This window comes from Curcuma longa, chromosome 2 (genome assembly GCF_044706935.1).
Source record: "Curcuma longa cultivar G26 ecotype Majalengka, Jawa Barat chromosome 2, ITB_CL_G26_1.1, whole genome shotgun sequence".
Taxonomy (NCBI): Eukaryota; Viridiplantae; Streptophyta; class Magnoliopsida; order Zingiberales; family Zingiberaceae; genus Curcuma; species Curcuma longa.
The window spans coordinates 7,733,952-7,739,951 of record NC_133862.1 but is presented as its reverse complement, the minus strand read 5'-3'; positions in this window follow the sequence as shown (position 1 = coordinate 7,739,951).

Sequence of the window (6,000 nt, the reverse complement as noted above, 5' to 3'; positions counted from 1 at the left end):
CACTGCTGATGGCTAATGAGCGACGAGAGTTTGAAGGAGAAGGAAGATTTAATGGCGTCGCTCGAATCTAGAGGAACTGACTTCTTCAACACCGTTCAAATGTGTTCTTACTTCTTAACCAAATTCTATGAACAAACTTATCATTGACTTTCCATCCATATATATATATTTTAAATTGGTTGAAGAATCTTATCATTGACTTTCCATCATAGATCATCCTTTTTTGAATATGTTAAACATTTAAAAATCGATACGAGTGCCGGAGCTGTCATTGACTTTACACCATTTTTTTTTAATTGGATGAACAATCTTATCATTGACTTTTCGTGATAGATCATCCGATATATAATTTCATACTCAATATATGATTTGAGAAGTAATTGTTGTCCTTGTCACATAGTTGAGTTGGTTACGACGGAACAGAATTACAAAAATGTTATACTATGTACTAATCAGGACAAAATACTAACGTCACATCATCACTCAAATTATTAATCAAGAGCGTAGTTGACCGAAAAAATGTCAACTCTTGTCCAATTTGACTCCAATTAACTATCCTAACATGGAAACTTGTTTTTTTTATGTAAATTGATACCTTTAAGTTCCCTTAATTATCATATAATTTCATACCCAGGATATGATTTGAGAAGGAGTGACCCTTGGCCCTGGGGTATAGCTGAGTTGGTTACGACGCAGTAGAGTTACAGAAGAGGACAAGGGTTCAGCTGAGTTGGTTACGACGCAGTAGAGTTGCAGAAAAGGGCAAGAGTTCGAATCTTGGTGAAATCAGGCAATATCCTCCTGCATCGTGACCAACTGCAGTTTTTCGATTTACCTCCTCACAGATGGTCGTGGGGCCGACTGTGTGGAGAGTGGAATGGTTTACAAGCTTTGTTCTTAGATGAATGCCCATATGCATATTACATCCATTTTGTTTTGCTCATAGGCTACAATTGGTTTTGGTGGCAACAGTTCAGAGTCTCATCCCTATTGAAAATTTCTTCTCCTACGTGGCTTTGATTATTAACTTAGTTGCTTCTTCTAAACATCATGATCAATTGCAAAATGCCAGAGCACTTCAGATTGAAGAATTGGCTGCCACTGGTGAGCTTGAAACAGGAAGGGGGCAGAATCAGATTGGCTGTATTCAACGTCCGAGTGACACACGTTGGGGTTCCCATCTAAAATCTCTTCTTAGTCTACTTGAAATGTTTGATCCAGTTTTACAAGTATTGGAAGATATTGTAGATGATAAAGGTTCAGTTTCTTCAAGAGCATAAGCTAAAGGAGCCTGTGAGGTAATGTTGTCTTTTGAGTTTGTGTTTATCTTGCATTTGATGATAGACTTATTGGGAAGAGCAGATGATCTTTGCAAATTGCTACAATACAGATCTCAAGATATCTTACATGCTATTGATTTAGTAGCAAACACCAAAGAGATCATTGAAAAGTTTCAGGAAAATGGTTGGGATGAGTTGCAAGAAAAGGTGAAGCAGTTTTGTGAGAATCGTGAAATATATATTCCTGATATGAATACCCTTCGACAATCAAGTAAAGGACGCCCCCGTAAATCTAATCTAGTTACCTCAGAATATTATTATCGGTTACATATACAATAGACTGCATATTGGATGAGATGAAGTCCAGATTTAATGAACAGATGATGGAATTGCTCAAGTTCAGTTTAGCTCTGCATCCAAAATCATTTGATATTCCAGAAATCTGTCAATTAGTTGACAAATTCTATCCGGCAGATTTTGCAAGTCAAGAGAAGCTACATTTCAGATATCATTTGGAGCTTTTTGAAAGTGAGGTTAAGAAAAATATGGATTTCAAGGATATTTCAACTATCTTTGAAGTGTGTCAGATTATGTCAAAGACCGAAAAGTCAGTAACTTATTATCTTCTTGATAGGTTGATTCGACTTATTTTGACTCTTTTAGTTTCAACCACAACATCTGAACGTGCATTTTCAACCATGAAGATTGTGAAAAATAGGCTTCGGAATAAAATGGAAGATGATTTTTTTATCTAGTTCTTTGATGATGTATATTGAGAGAGATATAATTGCTCGTAGTTTTGATATTGATTCTCTCATAGATGAATTTCAGGAGATGAAAAAACGAAGAGCAGAGTTTCGATTGTGTTAAATGTAATCATGTTTATTATGAATATTTTTGTTTATTATTATTATTTGTTCAAAATGTTTTTTTGAAATAAATTACTAATATTTTAATGTATTTATTTTAAAATTAATAATTAATTATTAAATATTTAAAATGTGGCCCCCCCTCTCGTGGAAACCTACCTCCGCCCCTGCCGACTCACCAGTTGATTCTCAATGTGTGTGGAATATTCCATTGATTGTCCCACCTCTCTCACATAGTGGGTGGCCTAGAGCAAAGTACCTCGTGATTTACCTCTCTTTCAGATCGTTTAGGAACGTACAAGAGAGTCTTCCGAATGAGAATATCATCTTTTACCACAACACATAGGTTTTCAATAGAGATGTCTCAACTTAAAAGCCCTCAAATTTGTTTCTTTCAAAAAAACACAAAAAAACTTCCGAAATTATAGGTATATATCGTTGATAATTGCTTCCGTCGTTTCCATTGATTGGCTCGACCACTAATTTGTACCTCTTCGGGGGATGAAAACGACAAGTAATTTTGTAAGTATTCACTATTTGAATCCTAAATACAATATATTATATGATACTTTTTTAATAATGTAAAAAATTTTAGATAGATAATTATCCATCGTAACGATTAATTGGACCAAAAGCTAAAAGACATCTAGATTATAAAAAAATACATTTGTGAACCTGTCATATCGAAAGATCAACCGAGAAACCGTCCCCACAACAACGAGGAATTAAGGATTATATAAAGAGAGTGTGGTGTGCTTAACAATGCTGCTTTGTTTGACCATCCTTGTTTTGAAAAATTTGAGATTTCTAAGCCGCCGTCAAAGAATCAAAATGTATTTGATGATGATTTAGACAACTGAAAGTGACTCCCATCGATTAGATTGGAATTTAGGTGATGGGTCACTGTCAAATACTTTTTACCAAGTGTTTAGCATACCAAAACAACTCAATTTCATATCAAATAGGTACCATTACACTCTCAAGTTTCTAGATTTTGAGTTATATAGTCATCAGACATTTTTAGTCAAATATATTTGATGACCTTATGAATTTTAGATTCGGGTTATATAAGCATTTTTGTACTCATATATAGGCCTCCTCAAAGTATGTCGTCGATATTTATTTTTCTAAATTTTAAATTGTCTATAATCATTAAATATTTTTTATTTTGTGTCGAATGGGCATCATCGAAGGCTTGCTAGGCCACCGGCTCGACGGTGAAGCTGACTTGGGAGAGAGCTTGATTGGGAGAGAGCTTGAAGTAGTTTGTAAATCACTAAATTGTCTATAAGCGTTTTTCTATGGCCTAACAGTGACAATCAATATCAATTCCCTTGAAAATTTCTTTTCAAGTGAGAACTCCAACAGCCGTGCCTCTTCCACTAGCCATCAAAACTCCAACAGTCTCCCTCAATTTTCCCTGCATAGATACAATTTTGATTTTTTAAAATATATTTATTTTTTATTTTATTCTTCTTTATATATTCATATATCTATTTTAACATTTTCATCTCTGTAATTTTTATTTTCTGCTCATGTTCAAGTCATAGTCCAATATTTAACTTTATATAATAAAATAGATCTAACCATCATTTTATAAAACTTTCATTTAAATTTTAGAGATACTTTACGATCATAAAGAACAATTGACGCTTTCCTTAAATGCATTTAAGGATCGATTAGCGATGAAAATTATCAATTTCAAAATTTTTAGTTGCTAATGATTTTAGTGATCAAATTAAATTTAATAATAAAAATTTAATTTCATCATTATTTAACAATAAAAATTTAAATTCGCCATTAAATTTAGCAATGAAATTTTAAATCTATTGCTAAATTAATTTCGTCGCTAAATTAACAACGAAATTAAATTTTTATCAAAAAATTAATGAAAATTTGATCAAAATACCCCTTAAAAGAAGATTTAAATCATGTATTACATCATAAAATTTAACAATAAAAATTTAATTTCATCTCTAATTTAGCGATGAAATTAAATTTTCATTCCAGAATTTAACAAAAAATTTATCAGAATACCCCTTAAAAGAATATTTAAATCTTATATTATATCACAAAATTTTGCAGCAAATTTAATTATGTCGCTAATTTAATATTAAATTTTCATCGAAAAAATTATCAAAATACCCTTTAAAAAATATTAAAATCCTATATTAAATCATAGAATTAAACTTAAAATTCAGAAACTATAAAGCATTAACGCCAATCAAAATAATACAACATCAAATATCAATATCAACACTAATTAAAATAATATTATTAATGATATTTAAATAATGTACATAATAAAGGTATCAACACTAATTAAAATTTAATTTATTAACAACATCTAAGTGTACGTACATATATTACAAAATGAAGAGTAAAGGCAAAAATCTAATTTTGACATTAACAGGCGACGACAATTAGCTCTCGATAGAATTGTCAAATGAGTTGACCCCCGTGAGCGGACAATTAGCTCTCGGTAGAATTGTCAAATGAGTTGACCCCTGTGAGCGGACCAATCCATTAAAAACTCAATATTTGGCAGGGCAGGCCAATCCACCACCTCGACGGCCAACGAAATCCCCAATCCAACTTAAGCATTTGACTTAGTTTCAGCTCGTTGTCTGGTCAAAAGATTCCTCTTAATCCGCCGCTAAAGTTAAATTTATTGATGCAATTAACGTTCATCATTTTAATATTTATTTACTAATATATTGAATAGAGTCGCATCAAGATTAATCAAGAGAGAAAGCTAATCCAATCAAGATTAATCAAATAACGAACAAAGGGAAAAAAATCCAATGATATAAAGATTGACTAAGTGACTAACAAAGCAGATCAAAAGTAATCGGATGTTTGACAAGTTAATAAATTCTAAGAAAGTAAACCTTAGGTAGTGAGAAGTTTTAAAGGAGTGAACTCCAATTAAAAAAAAATCCTTAGAGAGTAAATCTTAGACAATAAAAAGTTTTGGAAAAGTGAACTTCAAACAAAGAAAAATTCTAAAAGAGTGTGTTGGTGCTAGAACCACCACAGTGAATTCAAAATTTTGATATATGACTAAGTAAAAAATTAGTTTATCTATGAACTAATGATTCTGTATTAAGTGAAGAAAGCTACTTGACAAATAAGAAGTCTTGGTTGGAAACTAAACAATTGACTAATCCTAATGAAGCTAGGCAAGTGCAAAGTTATGATTGAGAACTAGGTAATTGGTTAAGTCCTAACGAGGTTATGCGATGGAAGTCCTAGTTGGAAATCAGACAGCTAGTTAATCTTTCGTTGGGAACCAAGCAGAAAAGATCTAGTTACGAACTAGGCAAAGCAAGTCTAAGCAAAGTCAACTAGAAGCTAAAGTCTTAACAGAGCAAGTCCAAATAAAGTTAGCTAGAAGTTAAAGTCTTGGCAAATAAGTCCAAATGAAGGCAACAGAGAGTTATGACTTGGTAAATCACATTATATAGTTCAACTAGGAGTTGAGCATCTAACCAAGGTATGCACAAGTGAAGTTAAACTTTATATCATACTGATTATGCTTATCAAGTGCAGGGAAATAAAGTTCAACAGTTCTAGGCGACCGAGAGAAAGCCTGAGCTACTAGTTGGAAAAAATCTTCGATCGTTGGGGTCGAGGTGTACCAGGCAACTGGAGCAAGGAGTGAGCGACTGTAGTGTCCAGGCGACCATAGATGCATCCAAGCTACCGGTAGTGGTGAGATACAACAATTCAGGAATGCAAGTTAAAGATGAAAATTGACCTAGCTCTAGGTGACGGGGGAGTCCAGTCGACTAGGATCTAGGATAATATTTAGTAGATAAACGTTGCAGCCATGTCAATAGTCTCCTAGG